Below are 7,959 nucleotides of genomic sequence, written 5' to 3' on the forward strand. Positions count from 1 at the left end.
TTAATATAGCACCATGCCAGGGGATGGTCTGTGTTAATATAGCACCGTGCCATGCCAGGGGATGGTCTGTGTTAATATAGCACCGTGCCAGGGGATGGTCTGTGTTAATATAGCACCGTGCCAGGGGATGGTCTGTGTTAATATAGCACCATGCCAGGGGATGGTCTGGTTAATATAGCACCGTGCCATGCCAGGGGATGGTCTGTGTTAATATAGCACCGTGCCAGGGGATGGTCTGTGTTAATATAGCACCGTGCCAGGGGATGGTCTGTGTTAATATAGCACCATGCCATGCCAGGGGATGGTCTGTGTTAATATAGCACCGTGCCATGCCAGGGGATGGTCTGTGTTAATATAGCACCGTGCCAGGGGATGGTCTGTGTTAATATAGCACCATGCCAGGGGATGGTCTGTGTTAATATAGCACCGTGCCATGCCAGGGGATGGTCTGTGTTAATATAGCACCATGCCAGGGGATGGTCTGGTTAATATAGCACCGTGCCAGGGGATGGTCTGTGTTAATATAGCACCATGCCAGGGGATGGTCTGTGTTAATATAGCACCGTGCCAGGGGATGGTCTGTGTTAATATAGCACCGTGCCAGGGGATGGTCTGTGTTAATATAGCACCGTGCCATGCCAGGGGATGGTCTGTGTTAATATAGCACCGTGCCATGCCAGGGGATGGTCTGTGTTAATATAGCACCGTGCAATGCCAGGGGATGGTCTGTGTTAATATAGCACCATGCCAGGGGATGGTCTGTGTTAATATAGCACCGTGCCATGCCAGGGGATGGTCTGTGTTAATATAGCACTGTGTCTTGCCAGGGGATGGTCTGTGTTAATATAGCACTGTGCCATGCCAGGGGATGGTCTGTGTTAATATAGCACCATGCCATGCCAGGGGATGGTCTGTGTTAATATAGCACCGTGCCATGCCAGGGGATGGTCTGTGTTAATATAGCACCATGCCAGGGGATGGTCTGTGTTAATATAGCACCGTGCCATGCCAGGGGATGGTCTGTGTTAATATAGCACCATGCCAGGGGATGGTCTGTGTTAATATAGCACTGTGCCATGCCAGGGGATGGTCTGTGTTAATATAGCACCATGCCAGGGGATGGTCTGTGTTAATATAGCACCGTGCCATGCCAGGGGATGGTCTGTGTTAATATAGCACTATGCCAAGGGATGGGATGGTCTGGTTAATATAGCACCGTGCCAGGGGATGGTCTGTGTTAATATAGCACCGTGCCAGGGGATGGTCTGTGTTAATATAGCACCATGCCATGCCAGGGGATGGTCTGTGTTAATATAGCACCGTGCCATGCCAGGGGATGGTCTGTGTTAATATAGCACCGTGCCAGGGGATGGTCTGTGTTAATATAGCACCGTGCCAGGGGATGGTCTGTGTTAATATAGCACCGTGTCATGCCAGGGGATGGTCTGTGTTAATATAGCACCGTGCCATGCCAGGGGATGGTCTGTGTTAATATAGCACCATGCCAGGGGATGGTCTGTGTTAATATAGCACCGTGCCAGGGGATGGTCTGTGTTAATATAGCACCATGCCAGGGGATGGTCTGTGTTAATATAGCACCGTGCCATGCCAGGGGATGGTCTGTGTTAATATAGCACCGTGCCATGCCAGGGGATGGTCTGTGTTAATATAGCACCATGCCAGGGGATGGTCTGTGTTAATATAGCACCGTGCCAGGGGATGGTCTGTGTTAATATAGCACCATGCCAGGGGATGGTCTGTGTTAATATAGCACCGTGCCATGCCAGGGGATGGTCTGTGTTAATATAGCACCGTGCCAGGGGATGGTCTGTGTTAATATAGCACCGTGCCAGGGGATGGTCTGTGTTAATATAGCACCGTGCCAGGGGATGGTCTGTGTTAATATAGCACCGTGCCATGCCAGGGGATGGTCTGTGTTAATATAGCACCGTGCCAGGGGATGGTCTGTGTTAATATAGCACCGTGCCAGGGGATGGTCTGTGTTAATATAGCACCATGCCAGGGGATGGTCTGGTTAATATAGCACCGTGCCATGCCAGGGGATGGTCTGTGTTAATATAGCACCGTGCCAGGGGATGGTCTGTGTTAATATAGCACCGTGCCAGGGGATGGTCTGTGTTAATATAGCACCGTGCCAGGGGATGGTCTGTGTTAATATAGCACCGTGCCATGCCAGGGGATGGTCTGTGTTAATATAGCACTGTGCCAGGGGATGGTCTGTGTTAATATAGCACCGTGCCAGGGGATGGTCTGTGTTAATATAGCACCGTGCCAGGGGATGGTCTGTGTTAATATAGCACCGTGCCAGGGGATGGTCTGTGTTAATATAGCACCATGCCAGGGGATGGTCTGTGTTAATATAGCACCGTGCCAGGGGATGGTCTGTGTTAATATAGCACCGTGCCAGGGGATGGTCTGTGTTAATATAGCACCGTGCCAGGAGATGGTCTGGGTGGAAAATGAACGTTCCCCTCTTTGTAGCAGTTAGCAAGTAGTGTCTCTAGATTGTCCTTGAGGAGCTTGTTTTTGTATTTATTCCATGCATGGTTAGTTTTAATATCCATGAGCTATTGTATTGTAATGACCCCTAGACAGGGATAAGCCATTGGGGCTTCAAAGGCCTCTGCATTTGGGTAGGGTAAGGGTGGTGAGTTGGGGGAGAAGAGGATGAATGGGTAGTACAGATCAACTCAGGGGACGGGGGTCACGATATTAACTAATACAATGATGTCTTCATCAAGGCCTGCTTAGAGGCCATTGTTCCTCACTGATCGTCTCTCTAGCGAGCCCAACCAGCATTAACATTCACCTGCCCTCAATGGAAACACCTTGAAGTTGCATCATTTGAGACTTATTTAATATGCCGTTTTCCCTCATTCCTCCTCCTTTTCTTGATTTCTGGTTAAATCGTGCTCCAGATGTAACTTTGTATGTAGATCGGGTCTGCGTCCCTATTCAATATATAGTGCACTACTTTTGACCAGGGCCCATAGGTTCTGGTCAAAAGTCGTGTGCCTGTAGGGAATAGGGTGGCATTTGGGACACATCTGCCGCTTTTACTGTCAAAAGATATTGCCTCGCAAAACAGGGCACTGCCGGGAAGGATGAAAACGGGGTTGTTTTATTGTTGCTGGGCGGCTCTGCCAGGAAAGGGGGATGGAGGACCAGGCCTGATCAGTAGCTGTCAATGTCATCTGTCTGTCTCCTCCTTCATAGGAACATATTCATATGGGCATCTGGTGTCCTTTTAGGCCCACACACATGGGCATGGAAACACACACACACACACACACACACACACACACACACACACACACACACACACACACACACACACACACACACACACACACGGGCATGGAGGAAACACACACACACACACACACACACGGGCATGGAAACACACACACACACACACACACACACACACACACACACACACACACACACACACACACACACACACACACACACACACACACACACATGGGCATGGAAACACACACACACACATGGGCATGGAAACACACACATACACACACACATTGGCATGGACACAAACATGCATTGGCATGGAAACACACACACACACGGGCATGGAAACACACACACACACACACACACATGGGCATGGAAACACACACACACATGGGCATGGAAACACACACACACACAAACAAACATTGGCATGGACACAAACATGCATTGGCATGGAAACACACACACACACAGGCATGGAAACACACACACACACACACACACACACATGGGCATGGAAACACACACACACATGGGCATGGAAACACACACACACACACACACAAACATTGGCATGGACACAAACATGCATTGGCATGGAAACACACACACACACGGCATGGAAACACACACACACACACACACGCACATGGGCATGGAAACACACACACATGGGCATGGAAACACACACACACAAACATTGGCATGGACACAAACATGCATTGGCATGGAAACACACACACACACGGGCATGGAAACACAAACACATGGGCATGGATACACACACACATACACACACACATTGGCATGGACACAAACACGCATTGGCATGGAAACACGCACACATACACACACACATTGGCATGGACACAAACACGCATTGGCATAGAAACACACACACAAGTTCACACTCTGGCACCCCCGATGCATTTGGGTATTGCTCATCACTCATGCACATGAGTGCACACACACATCGACTTGCGGAAACACACACACCCACACACATTGTGTCATTCACAGAACAGCAGAGCAACAAGCTACTGTCATAGTGACACACAAACAGATACACACGGACACAATGCTGGGCCTGACAGTAAGATGAATGTGATAGAAAGGCATTCTCTAACTGTCCCAAGGCATATCTACTACTAACAGACCCCCCTCCTCCTGCCCCCTCTCTCACCCTAGTGGCCTCTCCTCCTCCTGCCCCCTCTCTCACCCTAGTGGCCTCCCCTCCCCCTGCCCCCTCTCTCACCCTAGTGGCCTCCCCTCCCCCTGCCCCCTCTCTAACCCTAGTGGCCACCCCTCCCCCTGCCCCCTCTCTCACCCTAGCGGCCTCCCCTCCCCCTGTCCTCCTCCCTGGACCTCACTACTGGGAGTCCTTTTAATTGAAAGTTCAATTTTGACAACTGGGTGTTGGACATTGTTAGCACCAGCCTCCCACCAGGTCCACACTCAGAGGAGAGGCAAGACAAGACCCAGATTAAAGCCTGTTGAAAAAACATATATTTTTCCCCTGAACAGACCATGTGCTAAGAGGGAGTTCTGTCGAGGCAGGCGAGGTTCTGCTGCTCCATTTAAACCCACAAGTCAGGAGGAGAAAGAAGGGAGATGGAGGGATGGAAGGATGGGAGGGATGGAGGGAAGGAATGATGGAAAAGGGGAGGGATAGAGGGATGGAAGGGTGGAGGGATGGAAGGATGGAAGGGTAGAGGGATGGGATGGATGGATGGAGGGATGGAATGATGGAAAAAGGGAGAGATGAAAGGATGGGAGGCTGGAAGGACGGAAGGATGGAGAGATGGAAGAATGGAGAGGTGGAGAGATGGAGGGATGGAGGGGGAAAAATAAGAGGAGTGTTTGTTTACTGTTCAGCTGTTCTCCCAAATTTGTATACGCTGATTCACCTTTTCTTTAGTTGTGTGTGTGTGTGCGTGTGTGTAAGGGGGGGGGGTGTACTGTGTTTTAATGCTACCTGGTTACCTGAGGCCAGGCCATGGGTGTCTCCAACCTTGAAATAATAAAGATTGTGTGTGTGTGACTAACGTAACAGAGTGAGAGACAGAGAGGTGGGGAAAGTAATGAGTGATATTTGGTGACTTGCCAGAGGCAGCTAGAGAAAAGGAGAGGTTGAAGGAGGGTGTGTATGTGCAGGTGACCTCAGCCACGGTAGAGCTGTGAAGATGACATCATTAGATTGACTTAGAATAGTATAGCAGATCAAGGCCTGCTATTGCAGTAGAGCCATATACACACTGAACACATAGTATTACAGTAATACAACCAGACCTGCTATTGCAGTAGAGCCATATACACACTGAACACATAGTATTACAGTAATACAACCAGACCTGCTATTGCAGTAGAGCCATATACACACTGAACACATAGTATTACAGTAATACAGCCAGACCTGCTACTGCAGTAGAGCCATATACACACTGAACACATAGTATTACAGTAATACAACCAGACCTGCTATTGCAGTAGAGCCATATACACACTGAACACATAGTATTACAGTAATACAGCCAGACCTGCTATTGCAGTAGAGCCATATACACACTGAACACATAGTATTACAGTTATACAGCCAGACCTGCTACTGCAGTAGAGCCATATACACACTGAACACATAGTATTACAGTAATACAGCCAGACCTGCTACTGCAGTAGAGCCATATACACACTGAACACATAGTATTACAGTAATACAGCCAGACCTGCTATTGCAGTAGAGCCATATACACACTGAACACATAGTATTACAGTAATACAGCCAGACCTGCTATTGCAGTAGAGCCATATACACACTGAACACATAGTATTACAGTAATACAGCCAGACCTGCTACTGCAGTAGAGCCATATACACACTGAACACATAGTATTACAGTAATAAAGCCAGACCTGCTACTGCGGTAGAGCCATATACACACTGAACACATAGTATTACAGTAATACAGCCAGACCTGCTACTGCAGTAGAGCCATATACACACTGAACACATAGTATTACAGTAATACAGCCAGACCTGCTACTGCAGTAGAGCCATATACACACTGAACACATAGTATTACAGTAATACAGCCAGACCTGCTACTGCAGTAGAGCCATATATACACTGAACACATAGTATTACAGTAATACAGCCAGACCTGCTACTGCAGTAGAGCCATATACACACTGAACACATAGTATTACAGTAATACAGCCAGACCTGCTACTGCAGTAGAGCCATATATACACTGAACACATAGTATTACAGTAATACAGCCAGACCTGGTACTGCAGTAGAGCCATATACACACTGAACACATAGTATTACAGTAATACAGCCAGACCTGCTACTGCAGTAGAGCCATATACACACTGAACACATAGTATTACAGTAATACAGCCAGACCTGCTACTGCAGTAGAGCCATATACACACTGAACACATAGTATTACAGTAATACAGCCAGACCTGCTACTGCAGTAGAGCCATATACACACTGAACACATAGTATTACAGTGATACAGCCAGACCTGCTACTGCAGTAGAGCCATATACACACTGAACACATAGTATTACAGTAATACAGCCAGACCTGCTACTGCAGTAGAGCCATATACACACTGAACACATAGTATTACAGTAATACTGCCAGACCTGCTACTGCAGTAGAGCCATATACACACTGAACACATAGTATTACAGTGATACAGCCAGACCTGCTACTGCAGTAGAGCCATATACACACTGAACACATAGTATTACAGTAATACAGCCAGACCTGCTACTGCAGTAGAGCCATATATACACTGAACACATAGTATTACAGTAATACAGCCAGACCTGCTACTGCAGTAGAGTCATATACACACTGAACACATAGTATTACAGTAATACAGCCAGACCTGCTATTGCAGTAGAGCCATATACACACTGAACACATAGTATTACAGTAATACAGCCAGACCTGCTACTGCAGTAGAGCCATATACACACTGAACACATAGTATTACAGTAATACAGCAAGACCTGCTACTGCAGTAGAGCCATATACACACTGAACACATAGTATTACAGTAATACAGCCAGACCTGCTACTGCAGTAGAGCCATATACACACTGAACACATAGTATTACAGTGATACAGCCAGACCTGCTACTGCAGTAGAGCCATATACACACTGAACACATAGTATTACAGTAATACAGCCAGACCTGCTACTGCAGTAGAGCCATATATACACTGAACACATAGTATTACAGTAATACAGCCAGACCTGCTACTGCAGTAGAGTCATATACACACTGAACACATAGTATTACAGTAATACAGCCAGACCTGCTATTGCAGTAGAGCCATATACACACTGAACACATAGTATTACAGTAATACAGCAAGACCTGCTACTGCAGTAGAGCCATATACACACTGAACACATAATATTACAGTAATACAGCCAGACCTGCTACTGCAGTAGAGCCATATACACACTGAACACATAGTATTACAGTAATACAGCCAGACCTGCTACTGCAGTAGAGCCATATACACACTGAACACATAGTATTACAGTAATACAGCCAGACCTGCTACTGCAATAGAGCCATATACACACTGAACACATAGTATTACAGTAATACAGCCAGACATGCTACTGCAGTAGAGCCATATACACACTGAACA

Source organism: Oncorhynchus nerka, linkage group LG18 (assembly GCF_034236695.1).
Source record: "Oncorhynchus nerka isolate Pitt River linkage group LG18, Oner_Uvic_2.0, whole genome shotgun sequence".
NCBI lineage: Eukaryota > Metazoa > Chordata > Actinopteri > Salmoniformes > Salmonidae > Oncorhynchus > Oncorhynchus nerka.